Here is a 6,392-nt window from a genome sequence, read left to right as displayed (position 1 = left end):
TTTATCAGGCACAGGAAAACATGGCAGCAACTACAAGGTCTGGAGCCCGGTCCCAAACTGTGTTTCACATGGGGATTAATGACTAGTGTGGTCAACCAGGAAAGGCCAGCTCTGCAACTCAGTGATGGCATCATCTGGGCAGCCCCTTTGTCCCTGGAAAGAAACACTCTACCCCCTCACCATTGCACGGGGTGGGGCGGGGGGGGGGTTGCAGACTGAAGTGTCAAAACACAGTAGACAACACCAGACCAGCTACGGCATGGAAAGAGGCCCAGGGGTCTGGCCCAGGTCACGCAGCAGGCTGACACAGCTCATGACTGTCTGCTTAGCCACTAATAGGTTATGTGACCTTGGGAAAGTCACTAACCTCCTCTGGGCCTCCATTTCATCAACTATGAAATAGAGGCAATGATGTACCTATTTCACAGTGTCGTGAACACTAAATGAATTAAAACTTGTAAGGTGCTTAAAGGAGTACCCAGCCCATAATAAGTACTATTTTATTATTAGCTTGGCTCCAAGCCCCTGACTCCTACATTTTTACTCTTTCCATGACGTCAAAGCCAGACATCTCCCTGCCAGGTCAGTGTTCTGACATTGTCATGTCTTCTTTCCTCAGCTGAAATGGGAGTCCTGGGCCAAGGTCCTCTTTCATTTTCCCAATTCATCCAAAACAGGACTGTTCCTTCACCAGCACTCTCACTGGTGGCTTCTGAGTTCATTATAACATAAGGAGCTAGTTATAACAACCTAGGAGTTAAAAACTCCCAGCCAGAAGTTCCTTCCCTACACAGTGATAAAAGCAAACAGGCAGAGGGAGAAGGCCCTCACACTTTCCAGAGAGCTGTCCAAGCCAGTTGGTCTCTGCTGGGGTTCGTCTACTGAATTCCCAGAGCCAGAAGGAAGGCTGCCCCACGTGGTTCTGGTTGAGCTCTGACAGGGTCCTGCCACATGACCCCTAACCTAACATAGCTGATATTCAAGGAAGCAGGAGGACAGTATGCATGTAGCAGAACCTGGCTGGCTGTTCTGACAGCCAGTGAAGAATGGTCACGTTGTCACATCGCCCATTAAAAGTCCTGATGCTCAAGCCTCCTTTGATGTCTAATTCTCTCTCTCTCTCTCTCTCTCTACCCGCCCCTCTCTCTCATACACACACAGAGCTTATTTTTTCATAAAGACATGACCCCAACATTGGAGAGATTCATAGCACTCAGGAAATTTTTGGCAGGAGCACCCACAGACAAACATGTCCCTGCTCAGCCAGCTGGGTCAGCAGAATTCCCAGACACAGAAACAGTGTCCTGGTCCCCTCAAACTACTATAACAAAGACCACAGACTTTGTGGCTTAAGAACAACAGAAATTTATTTCTTAGAGTTCTGGAGGCTAGAAATCCAAGATCATGGCACCTGCATGGTCAAGTGAGGGTCCTCTTCCAGGTCACAGACCTTTCGCTGTGTCCTCACATGGAGGAAGGGGTGAGGGCACTCTCTAGGGCCTCTCTTCTAACAGCACTGATCCCATTCACAAGAGTTCTTCCCTCATGACCTGCTGACCTCCTGAAGACCCTACCTTCAAATGCCATCACCTTGGGGGCTATGATTTCAACATATGAATTATAATCTGACACAAACATTTGGATCACTATACATGCTATGGCAATGTGGCCTACGAAAAGCCCACAGGTCTCTGTGACACTGAAATGGTGAACACCACACAGGGAGGGGCAGGAATGGGGCCAAGAAGCAGAAATAAAGTCCTGGATGCCTTGCAGACACTGCCACCACACCACCTTGGGTTTTCCTAGGTCCAGCCACAGTAAACCCCACTGTGTCCTTCGACCTCACTGCCAATGGTGAGCCTTTGGTCCACGTCTCCTTCAAGCTGTTTGCAGACAAAGTTCCAAAGACCCCAGAAAACTTTTGTGCTCTGAGCACTGGGGAGAAAAAAATTGTTATAAAGGCTCCTGCTATCACAGAATCATTCTGGGATTTATGTGCAGGGTGGTGACTTCACAGGCCACAGTGGCACAGGCAGCAAGTCCATCTACAGAGAAAAATTTGGTGACGAGAATTTCATCCTGAAGCACACAGATCCTGGGATCTTGTCCACAGCAAATGCTGGCCCCAACACAAACGGTTCCCAGCTTTTCATCTGCACTGCCAAGACTGAGTGGCTGGAGGGCAAGCATGTGGTCTTTGGCCAGGTGATGGACGGCACGGATGTTGTGACAGTCATGGAGTGCTTCGGGTCCAGGGATTACAAGACCAGCAAGAAGATCACCATTACCGACTATGGACAACTCTCATAAATTTGACTTGTGTTTTATCTTAATCACCAGAGCATCCCTTCAGCAGCTCAGGAGAACACCCCTTCACCCCCATCTGCTTGAAATGTTCTAAAATCTTCATGCTTTTGACTCAGTTCATTGGGTGCCATGTTTTTCTTACCCCTTCCAAGTCCAGCTGGATTGCAGAGTTAAGTTTATGATTATGAAATAAAAACGCCCTGGCTGGTGTAGCTCAGTGGATTGAGTGCGGGCCTGCGAACCAAAGGATAGTGGCTCGATTCCCAGTCAGGGCACATGCCTGGGTTTCAGGCCAGTCCCCAGCAGGGGACCCATGAGAGGCAACCATACATTGATATTTCTCTCCCTCTCTCCTTCCCTTCCCCTCTAAAGATAAATAAATAAAATCTTTAAAAAAATTTTTAAAAAGAAATAAAAACTTAAACAACAAGAAAGAAAGAGGGAAAGTCCTAGGAATAAAGCAGGAAGGTGGGAGGAGCACACCCAGGAACCCTACTCCCCAGCACTCCTTCAGAAATCAAAGTAACCCGCTGAGGCAAAGACCATGAGAACATTATTTCCCAGGTCCCCCTTGGCCAGCAAAATCTATCTTTACCAAGAATTTCTGAATTACATAAGAGGCTCTTAGGCCTGGGTTCAAATTCAGATTGTGTCACTCACTAGCTGTGTGACCTTCTATTAATATAAAGAACTAAACCTCTCCAGACTTCAATTTCCTTACCTGCAAAAAGTGTTAAAAAGAGAAACCCTTTTATAGGGTTCTTCTGAGGATTGAAAGGGATAAATACAGACAGGGTTCAGCAGAAGTAATGCCTGCTTGAGTGTGGTTGGTAGGGTATATCGGTGTAATAATATATAGTTTTAATTTTAATATTTCACCTAAAATGCCATATATTGTGCTTGAGTGTGATATTGTTATATTACAGAATTACACACTATAATTTTGTAATAAAAGATTTTGTGCCTTGGCTGGTGTAGCTTAGTAGATTGAGCATGGGCTGCGAACCAAAGAGTTGCCAGTTCGATTCCCAGTCAGGGCACATGCTTGGGTTGCGGGCCAGGTCCCCAGTGGGGGTCACATGAGAGGCAATCACACATTGATGTTTCTCTCTCTCTTTCTCCCTCCCTTTCCTTCTCTCTAAAAATAAATAAATAAAATATTTTTAAAAGATTTTGTCATAAAAAAGAGGTGTTATTTGTGCTGGACCATGTATATTACCAACTCCTGCACATGGTCTCTGGTCTAGTTAGCTTGCAGCCATGGTGGCCATTGTGTACCATTGTACCCCCAGTACCCAGTACAGCATTGGTACCCAGTAAGGACTCAATAAATAGTTGGTGAACAGATTAATATGTCTTCATTTTTGTAATAATTATAATTGGGCCCATTTTTCCTGGCAGGGCTATGAGAATTAAATGAGATTCCATGGGTAAAATGTTGAGCACAGTACCTGGCACATGGGAGATGCTCAGGAAATGGTATTCTTAGATTCTTGACTACTGTGGATACATGACTCCCATGGTACCCTCCCTTTCTTATGGACTCAAATGAGTTAAAGGCAGATAGAAACCCAGCAGGGAACTGTAGTCTTGCAGGCCTCCCCAAGGGCATAAGCTCTCTGCTCAGAACCTTCAGAAGGTAGCTGCCTACTCAGAGAAAATAAGACCACAAGAAACTGAGCCTGGTTCTGCCTTTCTGCCCATGGTCTAGAGTGAGACAAATGGCAACGGCTTGCCCTTGGTCTATGGCAGATGTGTTTAGGTGTATTTGTCCTGCCCACAGACCCAGATGAAGGGGCAAACCTAGGTGGCCATTTTTGTACCACATACTCTCCTCTTATTGGGCCAGAGATAGATACTTGACCTAAGAACATTAAGTTCATTGGCTAAAATCAGATTTTTTTTTTCTCTCAAGAAGTTAGACAGAGTTAGACAGTGATGGGCATTTGGTGTTGTATAGAGTCTTGGTCATGGTTGGACCTATGGCAAACAAGCTGGAGAAGGGGGTATGCAGAGCGCATGAGCCATGAATAAGCAGAGGAATCCTGACTACAGAGGAAAATGGAATAGAGGCTGAGAAAGAGGCAGAGAGCAAAGGCTATACAACCCAAGAGAAATGGGAGACTTGAGACAGAGACAGAAAGAAGGCACTCTCTACCTGGTGGCTCCCAAATCTATTTCCCATGAGCTGCCTGGCCTCACTTTAGATGGCCTCACTCCATATAAAGAAGCCTGTAGTGCTCCAATAACCAGGACCTGCACCCCACTCACAGTTCATGAGCTGGTGCACATGAATTGTGTTCCATGCAACTTAGTGATGCTCACCTACAATAATGATGCCAAGGGGCATCCAACCAGTGAGCAGGGGTGTATCTTTCAGGGGCCTCTTGGCCCTGGTATAAGGGATCTGACTCCATACCTGTCTGAATATCCTTCTCTCCATCTCTCCATCTTTTCCAGGAGCTGTAAACACACTCCTGCAAGGACTTTCTCAAGTTCCTCAGCAGTATGCAGATTAGCCTGCCACAGAACTCCTGGCATCCTGGTTCAGCTATCTTTACAGATAAGAGATCTGTAAAATAGTCCTTGAGTTACTGCCCTTTACCAAGGGAGTTTCAATGCAACCATGACATGATAGATTGTTTGCTTTGGTCTCCTGGAACTGAAAGAGCCTCCTTCACTAAATAAAAATATAAACCTTCAAAGCCACTATATCATTAGCCAAGCAAGCCATTTGGCATCAAAAAATTTGGGTTCAAATGCAGACTCTGTTACTTACCAGCTCTGTGACCTGGGGCAAATTACCTTTCTTTTTCAAATTTCTCATCTCTTGTAGACATAGTATCCACCTGGTATGGTTTGGAAAAGATTCAGCAAAGTAATGCATCTAATTTAAAATAGTGTAAGAGGTTATCTTATCTGTCCATTATAAGTCATTTTGCATTATAAGTGACTGGCAACAAGTAGATACAAAATAAATGTATTGTGATGGGTGGGGGAGCTGCTTGGTTGGTTGGTTTTAAAAAACATTAATGACAGGGAAAACCCACTGAAATGGGAAAATAAGGTAGAAGTGCGAGTCATGTTTTATTCTTTTGTAGAGGTTGATTTTCTTGACACTTTCACAAATATTGTCCCACATACTCATCATGACCACTTCTGAATGCAAGGGGAGGCAGAATTACTATCCCCAACTTACAGATAAAGCATCTGACTCCCCACTGCCTTTCCATCCCCTACCAGGATGACCCAATTCTGCTTTGTAGGAAGCACCAGGAGGGAACCCCAAGTAGGCTCAGTTAGGCCAGTTGCTTTCCTGGGCACTGTCTCTTCCATCTTGAGGACTACAGGAGATCCTAAGACTTGAAGCCACTTCCTTTTGCCTCTGGGAACAGGTCAGGGTGAGGGGGACCTGTCTCTGTGGATCTCGGAAAGCCGGGCCAGGAGCGCTGCCCAGTGGAACAGCAGATCACTTCTGCCAACTCCAGAACCACTCTCAAGTAAAGTTCAGGGTTTTCCCCCCTGGGGGCTCCTCCCAACTGTGTTTGTGTCACACACTAAGGCCCAGAACCATACCTTTAGTCTGATGCTCACTAATAATTCCATAGGTCACCCTTCCACCACAAGTAGATTGTAAACTTCCAGGAATTAAGAATGGAATCTCTAGTGCTTGCTTCGGCAGCACATACATTAAAATTGGAACAATAACAGAGAAGACTAGCATGGCCCCTGTGCAAGGATGACATGCAAATTCGTGAAGTGTTCCATATTTACAAAAAAAAGAGTGGAATCTCTAAAATTTGGTTGTCCACATTCAAAGCCTATCCTTGTCACTCTATGCTCTGTAACCTTGGATGTTTTGCCTACCCTACCTGAGCGTGTTTCCACCTCTGGAATAGTAATATTCTCATCATTGCAATTGTGAGGCTGAAGTTAAATAATTCGGGAGGAGAGTTCAGCCTCAAGCAGGTACTTAGCAGACACTGAAGAGACATTGGCCCCCCTCTTCCTATGGAGGTCGCTGGCTATTATGCCCAGTGCCACTGAACATGTGCATCACAGAACCTGCTCCCTGCCTATAC

The 6,392-nt window shown here is 45.6% G+C and overlaps 1 non-coding gene and 1 pseudogene across 1 annotated transcript; both read left to right on the top strand.

Annotated features, from left to right (window-relative positions):
• Positions 1-551: 551 nt before the first annotated feature.
• Positions 552-2,313, top strand: LOC119038175 (peptidyl-prolyl cis-trans isomerase A-like; annotated as a pseudogene).
• Positions 2,314-5,976: 3,663 nt separating this feature from the next.
• Positions 5,977-6,084, top strand: LOC119038214 (U6 spliceosomal RNA). Its single transcript, XR_005080375.2, has one exon. It is a non-coding gene; the product is annotated as a U6 spliceosomal RNA (small nuclear RNA).
• The last annotated feature ends 308 nt before the right edge of the window (positions 6,085-6,392 follow it).

Source organism: Artibeus jamaicensis, unplaced genomic scaffold (assembly GCF_021234435.1).
Source record: "Artibeus jamaicensis isolate MK-2021 breed Jamaican fruit bat unplaced genomic scaffold, CSHL_Jam_final contig_332, whole genome shotgun sequence".
Lineage (NCBI taxonomy): Eukaryota > Metazoa > Chordata > Mammalia > Chiroptera > Phyllostomidae > Artibeus > Artibeus jamaicensis.
Note: the sequence above shows the minus strand (reverse complement) of the source record. Positions and strands in the feature narration are given on the sequence as shown.